This window comes from Neophocaena asiaeorientalis, unplaced genomic scaffold, assembly GCF_003031525.2.
Source record: "Neophocaena asiaeorientalis asiaeorientalis breed wild unplaced genomic scaffold, Neophocaena_asiaeorientalis_V1.1 scaffold138, whole genome shotgun sequence".
Taxonomy (NCBI): domain Eukaryota; kingdom Metazoa; phylum Chordata; class Mammalia; order Artiodactyla; family Phocoenidae; genus Neophocaena; species Neophocaena asiaeorientalis.
Window position 1 is genome coordinate 1,558,384 of NW_020172632.1, and position 24,932 is coordinate 1,583,315.

Sequence of the window (24,932 nt, forward strand, 5' to 3'; positions counted from 1 at the left end):
GGGGACGAACCACCATGTCTGGCCACTGAATGGTAGCTCTTGGTCCCAGGTCTCCCATTCCCATGCTGTATGCCCCCCTCTCTCAGCCTATTTCCCCATCTGTGAACAAGACAGGATGGTGAGGCTCTGTGCAGAGAAAGACTGAGAGAGAATATTCTCTAGGGGCTGTTTAGCTTTGACATCCCATGCATAAAACAACAGCCAGATTGGACTGTTGCTTAATTCTATCCAAACTGCCAGAAAGGCATTTGAATAAGTAATCTAATATATACATTTCTATTCTATTCAATATTCAGGTCGTCTCCTGGCTGGAATGAGTATTCAGAATAATGATTGCTTAGAAACATACCATTCCAAATACGAATGAGAATATTTTTGCAATATTCAGTTCAACAAGGATGGGAGGTATGAGATTAGGTTCTGCAAATAATCACATCTTTCACATCTTGGACGCCTAGACACATACTTACTACATGTCTCTCTTCATAATCTTGGAAATGCAAATCCCTGCTCTCTTAGAGGCCTGAACATACCTTCTGTGCTAAGTCAGTTCCCGTGTGAAGATGGTAGAACAGGACAAAAAGATGTGACCTCTCATCTGGTGTTTGAGGCTCTGCTACGACATCTTCCCCAGCCACTAAGCTGTGGTCTGGTCCCCTCACACTCCAGTGGAGACAGAAAGCCCACTGCTCGAAGTAGCTAATCCCACTGGTGGCCAGCTTTGACTTGGGGAAATAGCCTCTCACGCTGAGCAGTCTCCCTGCTTCTTCTAGCGTTCCTACATTGATCCTGGTTCTGCATTCTGTTCTGCTCTCAGATATTCCTGCAGGGATTGAAGGCAATGACCCTCTCCCTTCCACCAAGGCAGCCTTTTCCCTGAGCTGAATCCTCACTCCCTCCAACCGGAAGTCAGCTCTTGCTTTGTGCCAGCACAGGGCTCTGTAGGGATCAGCCTGGAGGACACCAAGAGCAAAGGTGAGCTCAAGATGCCCTGGTGAATTCCTTTTTCTCCAGCTTCCTATGCCATTCAGTATGAGAAAATGAAGCTTTTAAAGTAACAGGGGCAGAGTAGTTGTTTCTGAGGAAGGTTGCCAAGGCTTTTCAGGAAACAGAAAACAGCACTGGGGAAGGAAGACCTTTGGATTATAACGGGAGGAACAGAGAGTGCTAGCCTACAAACTGTTCCCAACCAGCACTGCACCCACCTCAGAAGGTATGTGTGCACACGTGTGTGTGTGTGTGTGTGCACGTGCATGCATGAGAGCACGTGGGTGTGTAAGTACGAGTGATTGTGAGTGAGCATCTATCCTCTCATGCTCAACAGTGCCTGGCTGGTGTTAGTACAGAATAAGCTCCTCACTTGGCCAATCGTCACGTGTCTTCAAGATTCGCTCAGATGTCACCTCCTCTAGGAAGCCTCCCCGGACATGCCCTCTTTACCTTAATCGACCTGCATCCCCAGGAAGCTTTCTGTGTTTTCCTTCATATTGTCCAGCTCCTTGCCAGTCGGCCCCTTAGACAGTGGCAGCTTCTTGAGGGTCCCGACTGTCTGATCCATCTCTGGCTCTGGGCCTGGAACAGCGTAGGCACCTCATATATATTGGTTGCATGAATGTATTTGCGGAAAGGTATCGGAGTCCTATTTCAGGGCTCTGACCACTGCCTTTGCTGCCGTGTTTTTCCTTCCTGATTTATGGGTTTAAGGTGATGCAGATTAAGTACAGTATAACTCTCACAAGATGGAGGCAGTTGTTGGAGGATCACCCGGATGAGCCAGTGGTATCCACAGTCCAGAGATCATGGGAGCCTTCCTGTAAGAGGCAGGCGTTGGGGTGGATAGCGCTCTTTCTCCATCCTCCATCTGCTTTGTACTGACTGTTCCCAGCTGTGATCTGCTGTCCTCCCCTGCCTGGCCCCTCGGAGCAGCCATTCCTTGAGCTGACACTCACATTTTCCTTCTTTCCAGCCAAGTCACAGCTTTTGTATGCTCCCTATGCAGATGTGAAGAATTCTTGAACACATCTGCATATCAGAGTGGTAGGGAGAGCTGCTTGGCAAGAGGCCCTGGCTCAGCGGGAGTGCTCTGTTGGCAAGCCTCAGTTGTGAAAGGATCTCTCTCTGCACTGTTCTTGGCCAAGGAACTCAGCCAGGGACCGTGCTGGTCAGGGCTGGCCTTTGTCCTACCCAGGGGAGGTTGCAATATGGTGCGTTTCTGGGGGTAGAGGAAACTGCAACACCCTCTTAGCCTCCTCCGAGGAAGCTAAGAAAATCGTAGGCAAATCTTGGGGCAGGGAACTGGTGTCTCAGGCAATGGCACAAAGAGAAAAGAAAGAAAATGCCCCTTTACATATTCATTTACTAGAAGCAGCCCAACAACCCCATTGGTAGAGGTCTGCTTTGTGCTGAGCAGTGAAAGCGAGTCATTAAATATGAGGACCTGCTTCACACCTGAGATCTGCCACTTTCAAAGTCTGAGACCTTGGGTAAGTCCTTTAACCTATTTTGGGATCAGTTTTCACATCTGTAAAATGGAATGATAACCGTACCTGCTGCATAAGGTTGAGGGTAAGGCTACATGAGATAAGCCCAATAAAGCACTTAGCAAAGCATGTGATAATCATTTAGTAAATATCAGTTCTTTTGGAGCAGTTTGTTTACCGTACATTTACTATGTGTCAGGCATTATTCTGGGCACCTTAAGTATCTTGTCATATTTATACCCCACAATAAACATTCAAGGTAAGTATTATTACCCTTACTTGCAGTCAACTAAACTGAGGCCCAGAGATGTTAAGATATGTCTGAAGGCCACACAGCATAGCAAAGGGCTGTCAGATTTAACTTTCAGGGCCATGGAAAGCCAGATGCCAAATGTCACTGGCAGGACCAGAGCTGGACATTTCCAAGGGAAAAGGAGGCCTAAGCCTATATGTGGACCAGGGGAGAAGAGGGAATCACATTCTTGTCCAGAGTGGTTGAGATCACAGCTGGAAAGGTGTGCTAGGTATCAGATCTCATAGGTGAAGCATGAAAGCAAAAGGGACGGTGAGTGGTAGGGCTGGCAATCAAGAAGGGCAAGAAACAAGACAGCACAGCCTCCCAGGGAAAGGCCATGGCCAGTGAGTCAGGACGAAGGCTAAGACCAGGGTAAGCGTGTCAGAGCTGGCTGGCCTTGGTTAGGCACTTTCCCTCCCTGGACCTGGAGAAGTGGGTAATAATACCTAGATCACAGGGATGAGGTGAGGACTAAATGAAGAGCTGCACATAAGCCTCTTTTCGCAGTGTTTGGAACGTGGTAAGTGCTCAACAAATGCATCTAGAGAAAAATACCCAGACTAATGTCTGGATGACAGAATTTCAGAAAGAGTAACAGAGATCATTATCTCCATCCTTCAGAGGTGTGGGTTCCAGCTGTAGTCTAGAAAAAGGACTGCTGGGGCAGACTCCTTGCAGGGGTTCTATCACATAAAGATCCCTGAATGCCGAAACTGGCACAAAGAGGACATGCGCTAGCTCTTCTGTAGGGCAAGAAGAGGGTGACGGCGTGATGTCTGATCCTGAGATTAGTTTCCTATGGGCCCATGTCTGAGCTCCAGGGAGAGCGGGACTGCAGGTAGAAGCTGTTTCTAAAAAGGCCACAGAGAGAGCTATGAATGCAGAGCGGAGGAAATGAACTGATTGAAAAGACTGTGACTTTGGCCAATGTAATATTTCTTGTCCTGGCAGCTTGATATCATAAGCAGGAAATACCTTTGGTGGGGTCATCCGATTTCTCTTGGTGGGCAGTGGGAGCCCTGACTAGGGGGGAACACTCTCAGTGGAAGGAAGCAGAGAACCTAATGGGATAGGCTAAGAAGGAAAGAAGCAACATGGTAGATGGCATGTGGAAGCAGATAGCATCCTCTGTGAGATCACGTATGATGCCCATTGGAGACTTCCAGAAATAACTGAGCAAGCCTTTGAGGGAGGCTGGAGTCCTGCATTAGCACACAGGGGCATGAGCCGACAAATCACAGGTGATTACTGTAAATGGGACCCCATTTTTGCCCACAGGCTGGTACGGTCTGGGAAAACATCAGTTAAACACTCTCCACTTATTCATCAAATTGCTCCCACGGGTCTGAGGTCATTTCTGAAAATAGGTATGCTTATACCTCTCTTACGTATTTCCTCCCTTACCTCTGACATCTTGGTTAGTAGGTTCGCTTGTTTCATCCTCACAAAAATTTCCCAACTTCACTTCCTCCCTGCTTTTCCAGCTTTATTCTGGGTACATGAGGAATAGGGTCCATTTTTCAGTGATTGAGGGTGGTAGCAAGGGCTAATCTACGTCCATTATTATGATAAATGCAGGGAAGAGCACAGAATTTTTCCTCGAAGATTTATGATCTGATTTCAGCCATTCATCTGAAGACTCTTCGAAATTGTCAGAGAATGCATGAATTCACTCACTCACTCATTTATTCAACCAACGAACAAACATTCTCTGAGCGCTCTGTCAGGCTTGATGCTGGCTACTGGGGACGCATGGCCCCCATGCGCTTGAGATGCTTAGGGTCTAGGGAGACAAGTACACAGTAGAGGGTAGTACACTAAGTTGTGCCGTTGACAATGGCCAAGTTAAAAGAACAATGCAGATCGTTTCTGCGAAAAGACATTCGCTAGGTCATTTGCCAGATGATTGCTTTTTCTCATTCTCTTCCTTGGAAGATGTGCCTGAATGATATGGGAGAGGGAAAGGGCTCACTTTTCACTGCCCCCTTGGGAAGGAGGTGTGGAGTAAGGGAAGGAGCACACGCCTTGCAGCTAGACAGGCTTGGGCCTCAATACCTGTTCTGCCACTTGTTAGTCGTCTGGCTTTAGTCGAGTCACCTCACCTCTCTGAGTTTCAATTTCTTCATGTGCAAAAAGAGGATAGGTTATATAAAATATATAGAATAGTCCTTAACATATAGTAGGCACTCTGTAAATGGAAGTAATTTTCATTTTATCCCAAATTTCGGGTTTACAAAATTCGTTAGTGTTCAACAAATAAATGAACTTTACCGTGATGAGCTACTGAGATTCTGGAGTTGGTCTGTTCCAACAGCGTAGCCCAGCCTATAGTGACTAATGCAAAGGGATGGCCTTCTCATGGTCACCCATCTGAGGCGACCAGTTCAGAGCTGCTTGCTCAGTTCATTGTATTTGTTTCTCTTTAAAATTCCAAGTCTCTAATTTGACCTTTGGAGGATGCTAGTTGGTAAAAGGCCCAGGCTTTCCCACATGCTGATTGTCTGCTGTGCTTGGGCCCAGTCCCTACATATGGAGTGGGACAACAATACTTGTAACTGATCCTGCAAGGAGGCCCTCTCTCTCCCTCCCCTTCCTACTACCCCCAGCTCTCTGGAAAGCATCAAGAATAAAATAAACAAGAGCACATGTGGCAGGAGCAGTCCTCTCTCTGGCTGTGTCCCAACAGATGGGACACCACAGGTAGCCCTCCAGGGCCCTGATCATCAGCTGGTTGGGGGTGGGTGGTGGGCAGTGGGGGTGGATGCTAGATAGAGGGAAACTCAAGTTCTTTAGGCCAAATCCACTGTGCCATGGAGTCCAAGAGCCGAGAGAGACTTCTAAGACCTTTCAGCACCGGCGTGTAACTTTTCTGGGGCAGGTTAGAGAAGAAAGTTGTCCATAGCCACACAGCTCTCTAGTGATATGGCCAAGACCTCAGACTCTGGTCTCCTGAATCCCAGTCTGTGCCTTCTCCATGTTCCTGGGCAGCTTTGTTTGGGCATCTACAATGGCATCCTGTTTCCAACATATCAAATTCAAATGCTCTGCTCTGGCATCCAGCATCTAGGGGATCTGACAGTCACTCTACCTTTCTAGCCTTATTTCAAACTCAATGGACAACTTAGACTGGTACTTCCTTCTCTTGAAAATTTGCTCCAAATTCCCCTTTACTTTTGTTTAAATCCCCCTCTTCTCTATTGTCTGCTCTGGGATGTCTGGCTCTTACTTAAGTGTGTCTTCTTGGTTTCTGTCCTGACCATTCGCTTTCTGGCTGAGGTTCAACCTTCTCCGTAAGAGTGCCCTTTGGGGGTTTATCTAGAAAGTACAGATGATGCTATGTCAGATGATGCAGTTGGGGAGTGAGTGGGATCTGATGTTACAGCTTTCTACTAGAGGGGTCGACCCAGCAGTGTCCAGGGCATGGCTGTGTCTGACCACAACCCGAGAGGCAGTGTCAAAAGGGTCTGAGATAAAAGATAAGGAGCCCTTCAGCGAGGTGTTACACTTGGAAGCTCACACAGAAAGGTAACCTTAGGAAGGTCTGTCTGGAAGCCAGGGCAGCATGATCAAGGAAAGCTATGGGAGGCCACCACCTAAAGCTGAGCCAGATAATAAGTGTGGCCTCTTGCATGGCTGGACCTTATGTAGGTGAGGAATTGCCTTTGGGGGCATCAAAATGGACAGACATTCCCAGGGGATGAATTAGGACAGCGGGGCACTTCCAAGGCTGAGAGTTGCCCAGAGGAAGCTACAAAGCTGGAGTCAGGAATGGGAACGCGCGTGGTGCTACGGGGGAAAGGCTGGGTGTGATTTTAGAGTGAACAGCAGTTTTGGTGGCTATGGGTCATGAAGAACAGACGAAGGAGGTAGGTTAGGAGGTTCACCTTAATTTACAATAAGGGCTCTGGATCAGACGTTCCTCTTTTTTCCCTCCCTCCTGAATAACACTACATTGGCCTGGACAAATTCATAATTTTTAAAGTTATTCATTCATCAAACATTCCCTAGAGTCTGCTCTGTGCCAGATCTTCGGCTAGACACTAAGGAAACAAAGGTGAATCCTGTATACTCCCTGCCTTTAAGGATTTAATTTCTTGGGGAGAAACATTCATGTAAACTCAAAAATAATATAGAGTGGTGAGTGCTGTGAGAGATGGAAGCCAGGAGGCAGAGGAGAGAGGAGGCACCTGACCCAGCCTGGAGGTGAGTGAGTGTGGGGGGAAAGAGTGCAGCAGGAAAAGCTTCCAGAAGAAAGAAATATCTGCTGAGGGAGAAAAGGATTTGGATATGTAAAGAAGGGATAGTGTCAGATTGCTGTAGAAAGACACAGGCAGGCTTGGGCAAAGAACTGGTGGAAAACCAAACCAAACCAAAACAGTTTAGGAACAGATCTCAGTAATGGGGAAATCAAGCAGAGAGTCCTAAGTGTCCAGATTAATAAGCACATGGCATCAGGGAGATCTGGACCCTTGGCTGGGATCAAGAGCAGAGAAAAGAGATTCTAGGTCCCAAGGAAGAGGTGATCCCATCTAAAGGGAGCCTAGGTTTATGGTAGAAGCTTCTTATATTATCTCATTTACTCTTTCTTTACCAGATCCACGATCTGGTTTCCAGGGCTCTCTGCACTAGGGTTTGAGCCCAAAACTCCAGCTAAGAATAAGGTTCTGTTTTACTTCCTATGGGTCAGACTTTATGTATTTCCCCTCATTAGAGCCTTGGTGGAAAAGAATAACTGGTCATGGAGCAAAACTGGGTGAGGTGTGTCCTACCATTGGAGTTACTACCCTTCCTGTGTGGACTTCCTTGCTCATATCCCTCTGGCTCTGATGGGGGCACTCTGGGCAGCTTTTTCTTAAAGGCAAGGCTCAGGCTAGGGCACTGGAAAATCACAAAGGAGGACTTAAGTGTTGTTTTGGTTCTGGACCATTTGAGTCTCACAAGCTCGGGATAAAAGAACCCACATTTTAGTTCAGCTCAGCTCAGTGGAAATCTGCACTGAGATTTGGAGCCAAAGTTCCAGGTAATTATAATAGCTAACTTTCTCCTTCCTTGTGAGTATATTTGCCTTAGGGAAAGTGGGCTGAGATGAGGTTGGATATGGGTATTTTTGAGTCCCCTGGCCAAATGCTACCATGATATCATCTCAGCAACACCCTTACCATTATCACTGTCTACTAGTTTTAGCCAGAGACCGAATGTCCCCCAGTTCCCTGCCAGCCTCCTCAATGGGGCCTAGAATCTCTTCACTCTTGTCTTGAAACCCAGCCATGTGCCTAGTCTTCCCTGGTGCCATTTGCCTATTAACACGGACATCTAAGAACTACCCGCTTGACTCTCTCATCGCTGAGCTCCGCTAGTTTGCTTCTTCTATTGGGACTCCAGATGCAGAACACTCTAATGGTAATGGTGATTTTTCAAACAGCCAAGTAGAGCACTTGACCTCTTGTTCAATCTCATTCTTCCTTTCCCTTTGTCCTCCACTACTGAACTGTGAGTTGAGTCCCAGAGAGTCAACCAATGTGGGTAAATTAGCAAAGCGATGGCAATAATGCTCATTCATAGAGCACTGTCACGCTGGAAAGAACACTGACTGGAGTCAGATGGAGTTAATTTGAATCCGTGCTTGGCTACTTACAAGCTAAGCTTCGACAAGCCACTTCACCGTCGTCAGCCTCACTTTCCTCATTTATAAAAGCAGGGGTAATAATTCTAACCAGATAAGACCTTTGAGCAAAGTATATTATATTCAGTTCCTCAAGGGTTGAGCCCATGCTGTATTCTTCCTTGTACCCTCAGTACGTACAAAGCACCTGGCACACAATAGGTGGACAGTAAATGATAGCAGTTAGTAATATTTACTTGAGAAAGAGTATATTCCGAACACGCAGCCAAATGAAGAAAGGGGATAAAAAAGAAAAAAGGGCATCTCGTTCTTCACTGTATGGACCTAGAAATCAGAGAAGCAGACGGGTTAAGAGTTCAAGGCAGTTCTAATTACAACACTAATGCTATTAGCTGTTAATCATCTGCCTGTTGCTACCATCTCTGCTTGGAGTCAGATATGCTCTGTCTTTCTGAAAGCAATTCCTGGTTCTCTAAAACGTCTTTAATGTAACTAATATATTTCATTATCATTGTTCTGGCATTAGCATCTCAAACTAAATAAAACATGGGCAGAATGTGACTACTCATTGAGAAGCTATAACATGTGTGTATGGCGGGGAAGGGGAGTGGAGAGAGAAAGTGAGGAAGAGAGAGAGAGAGAGAGAGACAGAGAGACAGAGAGAGAGAGGGAAAACGTGGCCAGTTCTGCTGATTTATGGAATCTGCTATGTGGAGCTGCAGTTAAATGCCTTTGTCAGGGTAGTGGAGGTTGGGTGGGGGGCAGTTAAGTACAAGTTGAGGAGGATGGAGGAAACCTCTGAAATAGTTGTGTTTTGGACGGGTAGGTAAAATTTGAAGTGCCTTGAATAAGTCTGAGACCATTCTTTGTGGCTGAACAGCCAGATTTCACTCTGCCAAATCAATCTGAAAAGAAGCTCAGATAGAACTGTGGAGGTGCCTGGACTTCACGTTCAGGCATTTGTGGGAATAAGGTAAAGATTAAGTGTCTCTTTTGCATGAGGTCTTCTAGTGTTTTAAGTCCTTTTAACCAGATGGCCACCCAGGCAGGAAACTAACCATGCTTCTGAAGAGAAGAAGGAAATGTGGCCTCCTTTGCCAGCCTGTAACCCCAAGGTTCAGGAAATCAACACTCATTTCCCTAGTGGGTTATGAGAGCTTATCCCCGTAATCAATAAGCATGAAACCTCTGGTACCCCTGGACTCTTGCACCATGGAAGATGTTTCTTCATGCATGCATGCATTCATTCAATAAATATTTGAGCACCAACTATGTGCCCAACAGAAAGATTAATAGGATATCTTCTGTCAGTAAAAAGCCTACAGTCTAACGAAGGAAGAGGACATTATAATATAGTGTGACACTTGCAAAGATGCAGGTTTGGGCAAACCACTGTGAGACCACAGATGCGTCTAAGCATGCTCAGGGATGAGGAACTCAGGGAATGCCCCAGAGGTGGTCAGGATGAAGAGGAATTCACCAGACCAACAGGTGTGAGGGAAGTCATTCAAGGCTGAGGGACCAACATGCACAAAAGTCTAAACATGAGAGAGAACTTGGTCCATTCTAGGAATTGCAAACACTTGAGAAAAGTTTGAGCACAGAGATAAAACTGAGTGGCCAGGGAAAACAGTGAGGCTGGAGAGATATTTGCCCAGTGCTTCATGGAAGCCAGAGACTAGTGCCCTGCACCCTGCCCCCCAAATATATATGACATTTTGAAGGCTGCTATTTCCTGCCTCGAGCGATTCCTGATCACCTGGGATAGTGTTCTGTTAAGTTTAGGAGGCCTCAATTTGTCCACTTAAGAGGGCATTTGGTTGACCTGACGGGCTTCAAGAATCAAATGAGATAGTGGAAGTAAAGAATTAAATATACTCCAGTTACTCCATGGGATCAGACCTGGTTTATTACACAGCTTTGCCATTGAGGGCTGTGTGAACATTGGAAAGTTATTTAACTTCCATGAACTTCAGTTTTTTCATTTATTGAATGGATATGATTATGGAGAGGATTCAACAGAATAACTTATTCTATTTATAAACTGAAGCATACTGGTTAAGTGAAAGGATTTTTTTGTTTGTTTGTTTGTTTGTTTTTGTTTTTTGCGGTACACGGGCCTCTCACTGTTGTGGCCTCTCCCGTTGCGGAGCACAGGCTCCGGACGCGCAGGCTCAGCGGCCATGGCTCACGGGCCCAGCCGCTCCGTGGCGTGTGGGATCTTCCCAGACCGGGGCACGAACTCGTGTCCCCTGTATCGGCAGGCAGACTCTCAACCACTGTGCCACCAGGGAAGCCCAAGTGAAAGGATTTATTAGTATTAATTAGAATTTCATCTCTATCCGGTGGGTACCTGGACCCCTATTCCATTTACGCAGGTGTCTGGATCTAGTACTCCCCTTTCCCACAATGCTGAGCTTGGGTGCTCCCACCAGCTATGGTCAGCTAGAATTCCAGCTGACCAGACTGACTGGCTCTCTGCTGCCCTCACCTGTCCAGAGCCAGGCTTCCACAGTAGATACGGGACCAGAAGCCTAACCTCCTGCTTCTTGGGCCTCCCTCTTACACTTCCTGATAAGGCAGGAACAGAGAGCGCAGCACCCAGGGCCAACTTCAGTTCATAACCCTTTCTAGTATGTGCTTATGCGTCCCTGCAGAGGCACCTGGGAGATGTAGGCCTGTTTCGGGTGGGTGATGGAGGCTGTGTGATCGGCAGGCAAAAGACCAAGACATTTCGTTTCTGTCCAGAGCCTTGGCAACATCTTGAGCACCTGATAGTCTGCAGCCACACCAGGAATGTTCCCGGGATTAGGCCAAATTCATATATGAGAGACAGATTTGGAAAGGCCGTCATCCTCCTTCGGAAGCAAATGTTTTCACCAGCTCCATCTTCCAGCTGCACAAATTGGTTAATTACAAGGGCTATGATTTGCAATCAATATTATCTCCTTGGCATCTACTTCACTGAAGGCAAATATTTATGGCCACATTAGAGAAAGGGCATATTGTCTTAATCAGGAGCCATACATGGAACACTGGGCTAAGTGATTCTTAGGGCACTGATGTCAGTTTTTGCTTTTCTTGGTATGAAGGGTTTTGGGCAAAAAACACAGGCAGATGCTAGATCAAGGCCCTGATTTTCACAAGATGAAGACAACCAGAGGCACTAATCCTAAGGAACAAATCCTAAATGCAAAGAAATGCTTTATGCACAAAGATGCCTACCACAGATTTCTTTTCATAATGGTGAACAAAATATTAACTTAAATATTCAATATAAAAGGAGTAAATAAGTTATTATGCATTTACCTGATGGAATATTATCAAGCCAGTAAGAATGATGGTAATGGAGCACTACATATTGACATGGAAAATTCTTACCTTGTGCTGTTAAGAGAAAAGAAGAGAAACAAAATAAGTGGGTGTTCTATACCTTTTAGAAAATACGCATAGAAAAAAAGCCTGGAAGGAAATACAGTGATGTGACAATGGTGGTAGTCTTTGAGCATTTCACCTTCTATTTTCTCCTACATTTTTCTTGAATGAATGTGCATTAATTTTACAATTAAACTTCACTAAAAATGGTGAGAAGAGGAAATGATTGGTCATACTGGCAACTTCACAAAGTCACTGTATTCCACATCCTGGATTGAGGAAACCAGCTGGTAACGTGGAAATATATTTTCATTTGGTCAGGAGATAAGTATTAAGAATCCACATGGCAGGACCCAACACTGAATGCTTGTCTTTGCCTTCAAGGCTTCATGGAATATTGGGGAAGGACAGCTCCCCCACTATGTGGAAGAGGTTATGTGGAGTGCTGGAGGAGCACAGAGCAGGCTCTTAAACCAGCCTGAGTGGTCAATGAGGGCTTCCTGGAGGTGGTAATATTCAAAATAGATTTTGAAGGATAAAGAGGCAGAGAACATTCCAAGAAAAGAAAACGGGTCAAAAAAGGTATGTGAAAGACCCTGTCACATTTGGGGAATGACCAGTACTTCATTGTGGCTGAAATATTGGGTGCATGGGGAATGAGTGATAAAAAGCATCCCCAGACGCGCAGGCTCAGCGGCCATGGCTCACAGGCCCAGCCACTCCGCGGCATGTGGGATCTTCCCGGATCATCGGCAGGCGGACTCTCAACCACTGCGCCACCAGGGAAACCCCCAGGCTAGATTCTGAAAGGCCTTGAATATCATTCTAAAGCAGCCCTTCTCTGAGAAAATCTGGAGAGGTTTATCCTGAGGGCAACAAGGAGCCTTTGAGACTGCTAACAGGGGCAGGAAGTGGTCAGAGTTGTGTGCCAAGAATGTCTCTCTGGCTGCAGCATGGACTTGGGAATGGATTTGGGGGATGGATTTGTGAGGGATAAAGAGAGATTGAAGGTAGAGAAGTCAATGGGCATAGTATAGCAGGAGTTCTGGTGAAAGATGCAAAGAATGAACCAAGGAATCCTAGACTTACAAGAGCCCTTAGAAATCTTCCAGCCTTTGACGTTGGAGGAAGAACATGTTTCTGGATCAGTTTAACACTGAAATCAACAGACTGAGCAAAGCAGATTGCTCTCCCTAGTGTGAGTAGGTCTCAACCTATCAGTTGAAGGCCGGAATAGAAGAAAAGGCAGACTACCCCTTCCCCCCAGATAAGAGAGAAGCCCTCCTGCCTGACTGCCTTTGAGTTGGGACATCAGTTTTTTCCTGCCTTTGGACTCTGATGGAAATATCAGCCCTTCCTGGGTCTTGAGCTTACTTGTCCTTCCTTTCTTTGGACTAGAATTACACCATCCGCTCTCCTGGGTCTCCAGCTCGCCAACTGAAGATCTTGGCACTTGTCAGTCTCTATAATTACATGGGCCAATTTCTTATTATAAATCTCTCTAGGGATAGATGGATAGATAGATAGATAGATAGATAGATAGATAGATAGATAGATATGCAGGTATGTCTACTGCTACTGGTTCTGTTCTTATAATCAGATTTCTACTAATATAGTCTGTAATCACATTGGTCCTTTTCACATCCACATTGCCTCAGTGGCACCAGAGTTGACTTAACCAGTTGCAAAGCTAGGAGGCAAGCCTAGGTCTCATGGCTCCTGCCTGGGGCCCTTTCACTCTACCACACTGTATCAAAACACACCAGGACCACCTGAGAGAAAATAAATTCCTTATTGCCTGTACCAGCTTTTCTGGCATCAGACTTTCCAAGATTCTTGAAGGCCGAAGCCTTGGTTTCTTAATACATCTAACTATTCACTACATGCTTATCCCTTAGTAGGGCAAAGATTTCCTTCATTCTCACAGGGTGTTTTCAGTAGTCACTGTCGGAAGACAAATCCTGAGAAGCAACTTTGCTTTCCTATCACCATCTACCGCCTCTGGTTCCCTCTGTTATATCCTTCTTTATCCAGTTCTGTTCAGCAGGCTGAAACATAGTGCCAAACAATTAACTGGCCTCCCCTGATAAGTAAGCCAGCCCTACCTTGAGACCAACACACACTCAGAGGTTGGCTAGACTCTGGTACCAGGGCAAAGGTCAGCTGGGGCAGACTAAGGACTCTGGTGATCAAAGGTGGGGGTCACCATCTATCACCTTTCCCAAGTCTCTCCTTCTCCATTCCCCAAGGCCTCTGCTTAGAATTCATTTCCCCTTTCTTCTTTGCCTAACAAGTTCCCATTTTTCCTTAATGCCCAGTCCGATGCTTCCTTCGTGCTCCCACAGTACCCTGTGCACATTTCTACCCAAGCGAGACTACTGTATTTCTTCACTTCTCCTTTTCTTCCTTTGGACTTTCTCTGGATCAAGAATCAAGTCTTACTCCTTTCTTTCTCAGTGCCCAGCACAAAATATGAAATGCAAGACGCACCAAAATGTGTTTAATGCATGAATGATTGAATGAGTAATTAATAACTTGAATTTCAGGTCTGCTTATTTCATCTCTGAACCAAGGCACCTTGCTAGGCCTTAATTTTGGCATCTGTAGAATGGGAATATCTTCTTCTCAGAATTATTGCAAGGAATATATGAAAGAGAGGGGATGGTGGGACTATGTGATCCCACAGAAAGGCTGTGTGTGAACACGGTACACCTTGTGAGCCGTCAGCGTAGTTAGTTACCTTCTCCCAAGATGTGTCAACAAGACTGTAAGCCCTCCAAGGGCCATATGTTTCCTTGAGTCCCTTTTGTTCCTCCCTCTCTCCCTTTCACGTTCCCTCCCTCCCTTCCTCTCTCTATCCTTTCTTTCTTCCTGACCTCATATTTTCACCAAACACCTAATACAGGCCAGACATTTGGGATACAATGGAAGGACAGTCAAACCTATCTTTCTGCTTTTAAGGAGGACCTCACAGTGAGGGAGTCAGATATAAAATGACAATCACAATCCAGCATGCCAAGAGCGGGGACCCAGAAAACCCGTGGGCTTTGCTCACACGTGGAGGTAAAGGGCATTCACCACAGCCCACAAGGGCAGAGCAGACTTCCTTTAGGGAGACTTACCCTCCCATGACTAGGTGTCAGTTAACTGAAAACTGTTCTAAACATAAGGATAGACATGTTTAGAAGAGCAGAGGTGAGAGAGAATGGAGGACATCAGAAAGGTCAGAGTGCTGGGTGAGGCCTGGTGGAAGAGATGGTCGTTGGGTTAATATAAGACTGGAGGGGCAGACAGGGGTCAGTCCTACAGGGCTTTATCAGCCATGATGAGGTATTGGCCTCTATCCTCAGATCAGTGAGAATTGTGGGATGAGTCTACCGTGGGGAGTGACAGGTCCAGATTTGTTCCCCAAAGGAGCAAAACAGGAATCCCATGGGAGGAGGACAAGTGGGGGAGAGGGAGGCTCTGGAATTGCCATTTTGGGGATAAAAGCTAAAGGCTGGGGAGCTTGGCCTGGGGAAGGGAAGACCTGGAGGTCAGCCACGTTACTGTCTTCCCATGTGAGGGGCTGCTGAGGGAGAGGAAGCAGGTGTGCTCTGTGTGCTCCAACAGTGCTGGGACCAGTGCGTGTGACTGGCCGGCTACCTGTGTAAACAGGGCAATCCACTCACCTCACTGAGCTTCAGTTTCCTCACTTGCAAAACTGGAACTAAACTGGCTTCAGCGCACTGCTGTAAGTGTTTAATGTAAAGAGGCACACCAAGTACCCAGCACGTGGTTGGCACATGGGAGATGCACATGGTAGGCTCCTCGGGACTCTAAACATAAATACTGAGATGCGGTGAGAAGCATGCTGGCGGGGGAGCATGGAGGGAGGAGGGAAACAAAAATAATTTCAGCTTCGAACACAAAAACAATTCCGCTTGCTTCCTATTTTGGGAATTGCTGCGGAGGCCAGGAGGGAAGGAAGGATCCCATTTTAGTGCAACCCGCCTTCTCACTGGGGCTGTGACTTCCAGACTCCAACCTGCCTCTCGAATCGACTTTATAAAAGATTTGGTTACTGAATTGGCTAAGGGGTACCAGAGACTTCCTTCAACTTAAATATCCTGCCTCAGAAAAGCCCTCCCTGATACGGGAACTCTCTAGGACCTCCTGGTGTAGCATCTCCTTACACCATTTACTTTACCCTTTTTATAGTGTGTCCTTATAACTTGTGTGATTGTTTAATACTTTTCTCCTCCCCAATGAAGGCAGAGACTACTTTTGATGTTCCCTTTTGTATTCCCAGTGCTTAGAGCAGTGTCTGGCACATAGTGGGCACTTTATTCACGGACTGACTAAAGGAATAAATGTATGAATAAACGGACAAGTTGGAAACAAGGGAAAAGGGCATTTCTGGCAGAGGAAACTCCATAAGCAAAGGCATGGATGTGGCAATATGCAGCATCCATGCAAGTACCAAGCGAACAGTTCAGTATGTCTAAGAGATAAAGATGGAAACGGCTTTGGGGGCAGACAGTGCAAATTCCTTAATGCCGTGCCGAGGACATTGGACTGTTTCCTGTGGGTGATGGAGGTACTCAAGCAGGGAGGTCCCTGTGCTGGAAGACTTGGACAAGGAGAGACTGGAGGGGCTTCCTCCCTGTTTCTGGAATCTGTGGTTTGGTCGTCTGCTCTGTTCAGGACCTTCATTTTGGATCTCAAAGCCCTTCTTTCTTCTCCAACCATTGCCCACAATTCAATTTGACTAAGAATCACAGATCATTTTAGTGCATTTAAGCCCCAAGGTGGAGGAACAACTCCTTCCTGAAGTCCCAGATAATAAGAGTTCCTCCCGTCATTCCTTAGACAACCCTTCTTGGCACAATCAAACCCTTAACTTGCTTCAGAAGACCAGGGTTCCAGGCAGCCTCTGCTCCTATCATACACCTCATTCTCTCATTTTATAAAACGGGGCTGGTAAAAATTGCATCTGTCCTCTGAGCGTTGGTAGGAGAATTAAACAATACAAAGAGTGTGGAAGAGTTTGCTGAATTGTACAGCACTGCCAAAGTCACATGTTGTCACCATGAAATACGAAAGCTGGTACTCTAGTCAGGTACACAGGCACACGCTAGCAAAATGTAAATCTGGGCTCCAGTCCCAGTCTACCACCTCAACCACTACCAAAAGCAGGTTTGTGGTGGGAGACGTGAGCTTCAGAAAGTGAGACTCTAGAGTCTAGGGATCAGATGAACTGGCTAAGAAATTTCTAGAAAGAGCCCCATGGCCTGAGAGAGAGCAAAATGAGAGCACAGATTGGAGGGTTATAAATCTCTCTTGTTAGTGAACTAAATAAAGGCCTAGGCAGGAGAAGAATAATTTACAACTCAAACTTTTCTGAATTAAGTGTTTCATGACTTGCTGCCAGGAGATTGCTTGTTTGAGACCAACCCTTTGAACCCTAAAAGACTCCACAAATGTGGGGTTTTGTGGTTAAGAGGAGACCCTTAAGGATCCAGCTCCAATGTCTTTCCCACCCTCACCTCCCACAGTATAACTTCATACTTTCCCAAAGTCTCTCCCATCCCCCAAAGTCTAGGCACAGTGGACTGTTTACCTGTTCCCAAGTATATTCTTTTTTTTTTTTTTTTGCTGTATGCAGGCCTCTCACTGTTGTGGCCTCTCCCGTTGCGGAGCACAGGCTCCAGATGCACAGGCTCTGCGGCCATGGCTCACGGGCCCAGCCGCTCTGCGGCATGTGGAATCCTCCCGGACTGGGGCACGAACCCATGTCCTCTGCATCAGCAGGCGGACTCTCAACCAGTGCGCCACCAGGGAAGCCCCCCAAGTATATTCTTTATTCTTTCACCTCCAGGCCTCTGTACATGCTATTCCCACTGCCTGAAAGCTCTTACTTCCTTCTCTACCAATCAAGATCTTGTTTGTTCTTTAAGGCTTTGGTCAAATGATATTTTCTTTTTCTCTGAAAAAAACTTAAGGTGAAACTTGCTTTGATTTCTTAAGGTGAAATGAATCTCCCTTCTTTTATTGCCTCCAGATGATATTATTGTACTGTGCTTTTATTTGGTAAAAAATCTGTCATATTTAAATTTTAGTCAATTTTTTCTATGACTTTTCCTTTATTATATTGTCTCTAAATCCCTAGTGCCTACCACAGGTCTTCATATAGCCGAGGGGCTTAGTAGGTATGTGTTGAAGCAAATGAAAGAAGAGTAAGGAGGAAATCAATTTTTATTGCATATCTAATGGCATGCCAAACACTTTATAGGTACTGACTCTTGTAATTATGGCTCTCCCCAGCTTCCCAGGCTATGGGCCTTTAAACACAGTCTTTGGATGCAGGCATGCTGTAGAAAAACCCTGGGTGAAAGCTCTGGTCTCACGTCTTCATATTCCCTGCCACCCTCCACTCTGCTCTCATCTCCCTGGCTCTTGGATTGTCTGACTCTATGTCCTGGCTCTTGATAGCTGCCCCTCGCAGTTATCAACTTCAACTCAAGGCAATAATTGTTTCTTGTATAACACTATGTGCAGCCATGTTTTTTGTTTGGAAAGCCGTCTTAGGCGTGGTTGCAGGGAAGAAATAGTTTTAGCTGCACAGAATCACAACAGCTGGGAAATCTTCCATAGGCTAAGGGATAAGACAAACCCCATATGGTGGTATCCCCTTTACAAATGGGACCACTAGGTTCAGAGAGGCTGGTTGCACTGCTAGTAAGTGTTGAAGCTTGTGTTCAAAGACAGGATGGCTGTCTGATGCCAAAGCAGCAGAAAGTGGAAGAGATAAGCCAGAGTACTGCCCCCGCCCCAACCTCCATGGAGATGTCTCTGGCAGTGGCTAAGTCTCCTCCGTGGCTCCAGCTACTGCTGGACACGTGGCCACAGTTTCAGCTTCTGTTGGGTAACCCTAGCTCCTAGGATCCAGCATCACCTGTCCTCCCTTTGACCCTCTAGCCTAGGATGGCAGTGTCTTCCTGCTGACCTCTGAGTTTGTTCACCATTCTCTGTTTGGATTCTCAACTGGTACCTATTCCTTGCATTGAGTCCCCTCTCTTTTAAATATTTGGAGTGGTTTCTTTTTCTTGGTTGTACGTTGACTGATAACTCAGATTGAGATAAAACTAAAACACAAAGCAAAACAAAAATTGCAATGATGCATAACAATAACTGGTAACGTGCCAGAACTATTAACTGTGTAATAGTAATGATTGCTGCCGACAGGTTGTGCTTCAGGTATTTCCAGACTGCCAGTTACAATCCCTTCTCTAGCTCTAGTTGTAACTCTACTCCCTTCTTTTCCTCTCATATTTGAACAGTAATAAATAAAAATAACAAAACTGTAGGGTTAACCTTAAATCTGTTCTACCGATACAAAAGAAGTATATCATGTATAAAGCTTAGTGTTTTCACTGTTATTAGTAACACGTGTGTGTGTGTGTGTGTGTGTGTGTGTGAGACATCTCACAACCACTGTTCTTTGCCCTGATGCCTTACAAAATAAAGGGTTGTTGTGACAGAACAGCTTTTTAGTGTGGGCATTGTGAGTCTGGAACCACAGTGCCCAAGTCCAAGATGGGTCCAGTAACAGCTCAGACTTCTCCTTTGGGATTTTGGACCTGCCACTCATCCTCATCATCATCACCACCATGATCATAACAGGAGACCGTCACAAACACTTGTATACACCCCAAGCACCGTGAATCTTCCTGTTGACTTACGAGCTCCGTGAATCATCATGACTACCCTACGAGGAAACTGAGTCACAGAGAAATTGAAGAACTTGACCAAGATCACATGGGTAGAAAAAGGGCGGAGTCTGGGTGAGTACACGCAGTCAGTTTGTAGAGGTATGCTATAAGCCACAATTCCTTAGTGCCTCTCTATAGAGCAGGCTCCTGGCATGGCCCATTCATTATACCATCACCTCTGTTCCTCCCCTCTCAGACTTCTTTTCAAAAGCATCACATGCCCTACCCTCTGCCCCAACTCGTGGGACAGGAACGTTCGCATTTCATAATCGCTCCATTGGCAAAGTACAAGTTCTACCCTATGGAGTGAGGGAGGCAATCAAAAAGGCTCTATCACACACGATTCCTCCTTGCTCTTGAATATGAGCAGCCAGAGAGAGGCTGGAATCTCTCTCAGGGGAAAAGTCTGAGGAACAGAAAATAGGGTCTTTGGAAGAATTTGTCTTTCTAGGAGTTAAATCAGTTTAGAGTAGAAAGTATACCAAGGAAAAACACCCACAAAAATGGTTTGCTGCTTTTTTTTAACTTAAAATTATGGAAACTGTTTCTGACAGCAAATTGCTCCTAATTAATTTCTTGGCTCTGCTGGGAAAATGTACTGTTCTGTTGATTTCTAAATTCCACCAGCTTAATTATCAAAAGAATTTTTTTCTTCCTTAAAACTATTAACATGTGGGTTTGCAGTTGGGGGTTTGTCAGCAAAGTATGAAGGGCAAGGGGAGAGCGGGAGGCAGGGGTTGGATGGGCAACAAAAGGCCTAGGGACACAACTAAAGTCCTGGACCCCACATTTCAAAGTCCAGGAGAAGGTTATGTCCACAGGAAAAGAAGTCTGAATGGTATAGGCAGAATAATAATGTGAGGAGTGCCTGGGTATAGAGTTGCGAGAATTCGACTCAAATTCCATCTCTATTACCGACCTTAGACAAACAATGGAGGCTTTTTGAGCTTCAGTCATTTTTGTAAAATGGGGCTGGTAATAATGTCAACATTTACAGAACTCTTGCCACATGCCAGGCGGTGCCCTACGTGCCTTTGTGTGCATTAACATCTTATTCTTCTCCACAGCCCCATAAAATAGTGATTTCAACTCTTTCTATCTTCCAGGTGAGAAAACAAGTTCAGAGGGGCCATGCAAATCGCTAAGGTTTCACAGGGGATGAGTGGCAGAGGCCAGAAAAGAACCCAAGCAGCTGGGCTCACTGTGAGAGGAGAGGAGGCCGAGTTCCCAACTATTGGTCAACCTGTCTGCCTTCGTCACTAGACTGAGAGCGTCTCAGTCTATTGGAGGACTATTTTCCAACTGATTTTATATTCATAATGCAGTTAATGTCTGATAAGTAAATAAATGAATGAACAAATGGTTTATATGCTCAATAAAATATTGGCAGAATTTAAATCTGAAATCAGTTAATTTGGTACAGTTTATGAAAAAACATTCAATTTCAGTCACTCAACAGATGTTGATAAATTATCCACTCTATGCCAGTCACTGCACTAATCAATGAATAACCTTGGACACTCAGCAATTTTGCTTTGGGAGACTGATCCTAAGAAAATAATTGGACAATTGGGTAAAGATAGATGAACAAGGATATTCATCACAGCATTCATTCATTCACTCATGCAACAAACATTTGTTGAGAGCTACTACGTGCCAACCATTTTTCTAGGCACTCCCACTGCAGAAGACAAAGTCCCTGCCTTCATGCAACTTACAATCTTGTAGGAAAGACAGACAAAAAAACCCCAATGGATATACAATGTCAGGTGGAAATAAGAGCTAAGAAGTGAAGTGAAGCAGGGTAGGGTAAAGGAATGGACTGTGAAAGGAACTGAGTTTTTGGTTTGGGGCTGAACGACCAAACAATGAGGGAGTGACGTGAGGAGTGAGCCATGTGAACAATGGGTGTAGAGTAGAAGTGTGGTCTATGAGCCAGTTTTCTTGTGACTTCAGGCAAATCACTTCAGCTCTCCTGCCTCCTGGGCTGGTACAGAGCAAGGTTCCCCTCTGCCATCCTCCCACCCGTGTTCCAGGAACCCCGCCCTCCCCCTGGGGCCCAGAACAAGGATGAGACGTATCTGAGAGAGCCTCCTGTTACCAACATATTTCACAAAATCCCAAAACAAGCTAATCCTACTCATTTGCCAAAGCCAAGATCAACTATCACTTCCTCTCTTGAAGCCTTTCCTTGCTTTGTCAGGGAAGGTGTTTCTGGACTACTCCCCTTTATACTATCTATACACTTCTGTTGTAGCATTTCGGTTTTTGCAGGGTCTGATTTTTTAACTTTTTGAGACAAGGACAATGTCTCATCTGTTTCTGAATCACAGTGCCTAACTCATTGTCTAGCAGATGGTAGTGTTTAATATGGGACAGCTGAATTGACTTGAAAAGGCATTTGGGGGTTGCACAAGATTTTGACATGAGTTGGGTAAGGCTTTTTGTCACATTCAAATCTATTCTGTTGTACATAGCAGCCACACAAGGAAAGCTCACTGAATGAATAAACCCACGTTGTAAAAAGCAGTTTCTTTCTGTTGCGTGAGGATTACCCCACCTCTGCAAGGAAATCATTGCTTTTTACAATTGTCAGACATGGTTAAACAGGGGTACAGAGTGGGGACAAGTGGAGAGATGTGAGAAATATTCACCTTTGCTAAAGATTTACTATATGGCAGGCAATGTATTAGACCATTAAATTATCCTAGTTGATTTTTCAGAACCATCTGGAGGGTAGTTATTATTATCTTCATTTTATAAATGAAGAACAAATATATCAGGGGGATTAAGGCATCACTTTATGCACAAAGTTGAAGGGGAACAGTAGGATGAAGAAGCTAGGAGCGTCTGAAACTAATGTCCTTGCTCTCCTGAGCTCCTGGCATGGCAGGTGATAGAGGAGAGACTGTAAAAAGCCTTAAGAGAGCTCTGGAAGATGCTGGGGTTTTCTCTCCTGGAGCTACGTCAGCTCATTGGCTATTACATGAGGAGATGGTTGCTGTTTTTAGAAGGCACTCATAGATCCACAGTCACATGAGTAAACATCTTGGTGCTTTAGCAAGTTGAAGGATCTGTAATGTGGATTCTGCACGGCCCAGACTTCATCTTAGGTAATAACATGACTTTCCCAGGTCACCATGCTTGTTCTGCTCTAATGACACTGATTACTTTTCCCTCATATTGTTGTCAACGTTTCCCCTACTAGATTGTGAGCACTTTGAGATCTGGGGCTTGGCATTCCTGCCTCTCCTGTCCCTATCCCAGAGCCTGGCACAAAGAAGACCTTAAATTATTGTAATTAAAGGAACAAGACAGTGATGGTTAATTTTATGTGTTAACTTACTGGGCCGTGGGGTGCCCAGATATTTGATTAAAGATTATTTCTGGGTGTGTCTGAGAGGGTGTTTCTGGATGAGATTAGCATCTGGTTAGGTAGAGTAAAGCGAATGGCTCTTGCTAACAAAGGTGGGCATCATCCAGTCCTTTGAGGGCCTGAATAGAATGAAAAGGTGGAGTAAAGGGAGAAATTGCTCTCTCCCTACCTGACGGTTGAGCTGGGACATGGTTTTCTCCCTAGACTGACACTTACACCATCAGCTCTCCTGGTTGTCAGGCTTTCTAACTCAGACTGGAACTGTAATACTGGCTTTCCTGGGTCTCCAGCTTGCCAACTGCAGACCCTGGGACTTCTCAGACTCCATAATCATGTGAATCAATTAGTTAACATGAAAAGAAAAAAAGAAATATATATGTATGTATCATGAGTTGGTCCTGCCTCTCAAGAACGCTGACCAATACAGATATTCTGGCACTATGGAGTGGGGTGCTGTAACAAATCACTAAAAATGTGGAGGTAGTTTTGAAACTAGATAATGGGTAGAGGCTGGAAGAATTTTGAGGTATATGCTTGAGGTGATTCTGGTGAGATCTCAGATGGAAATGAGGAACACATTATTGGAAACTGAAGGAAAGGTGATCCTTGTTATAAAGTGGCAAAGAACTTGCCTGAACTGTGTTCCACTCTTTTGTGGAAGGTAGAACTTGTGAGCAATGAAACTGGATATTTAGCTGAGGAGATTTCTAAGCAAAGTGTTGAAGGAGCTGCTTGGTTCCCCTTGAATGCTTATAGTAAAACATAAGAAGAGAGAGATGAATTGAAGAAGGGAAAAAAGAACCAGAAGTTGAAGATCTGGAAAATTCTCAGCTTGTCCAGGTGTGTTTGGAAGAGAACACCAAGGAGGCAGCTAGACTATCCCTTGATAAAGAGATCATGGGTACAACTAACGAGCTTAATCAGCCATCTCAACAGAAGCCAGGAATACAGATGGCATTACACCGGCAGGAACACTCTCAGCTGGGACTAAGGGAGGCGGAGAAAGTGGGATGGAATGAAGGAAGGCTGTCAGATTTCTTGGATTCTATCTTCAATACAGGATGGGACCCTAGAGCTATTTGGCCGTGAATGTGCACTATTCCTCAAAAAAAAAAGGGAAGGATGACACCAAAGGAGATTCACAGATCATCAGGGCTGCCGTTCCCACCACAGACCCAGGAGAAAGGGCTAGTTCCTCCTCAGCTTCAAAGGGTGGGGCCACCTCTCCAGTTTTAGCAGGTCAGGATACCTCTGGCCAGTACCTTGAGGGCAGGGTCACCACAGAGGTCTGTGGAGGTAGGGCCCTGCGGAGATGAAGGAGTGGGGCTGCGCTGCCTAGCCATGAAGGTGACACTGTCACCCGCATTAGCCTGAAGGGCACAGCATTGAATCAAAGAGGATTACTCTCAAGCCTTAAGATCTAATGGAGGTTGCCTTACTAGGTTTTGGACTTGCTATCACTTCTTTTTTCTTTCTAATTTCTCCCTTTTGGAATGGGAACATCTATCCTATGTCTAGCTCACCATTGTATTTTGGAAGCACATAACTTATCTGGTTTCATGTGTTCACAGCTGGAGAGGAATTTTGCCTCAGGATAAATAATACCTTGAGTTTCAGTCGTATCTGAGTTAGATGAGATGTTACTTAGATGAGACTCTGGACTTTATATTTTAGACTTGATGCTAGAATGACTTAAGTCTTGGGGTTAGTGGGATGGAATAAATGTATTTTGCATGTGGGAAGACATGAACTGGGGGAACAAAGCCAGAATGTTCTGGACTGAATGTCTGTCCCCCCATATCCATGTTAAAGCTTTAACCCCCAATGTGATGGTATTGGACGTAGGATCTCTGGGAGATACTTAGATTTAGACGAGATCATGAGGGTGGGGCCCCCACCCCCACCCCGTGATTGTACTAGTATCGTTATAAGAAGGGAAGGGAGATAAGAGTTTACTTGCACTCTGGTGCTTTTGCACACATGCATATGCGCATTCTCTCTCTCTCTCTCTCTCTCTCTCCCTCCCTCC

The 24,932-nt window shown here is 45.4% G+C and overlaps 1 protein-coding gene and 1 long non-coding RNA gene across 2 annotated transcripts in view; one reads left to right on the top strand and one right to left on the bottom strand.

Annotated features, from left to right (window-relative positions):
• The window catches only part of AGBL4 (AGBL carboxypeptidase 4), a 1,255,618-nt gene that overhangs the window by 274,666 nt on the left and 956,020 nt on the right, over positions 1-24,932 (bottom strand). The gene's annotated exons all lie outside the window — the stretch shown is intronic.
• Positions 2,440-20,790, top strand: LOC112395860 (uncharacterized). The gene is made up of 3 exons (XR_003002461.1): positions 2,440-2,483; positions 19,439-19,599; positions 20,634-20,790. It is a non-coding gene; the product is annotated as an uncharacterized LOC112395860 (long non-coding RNA).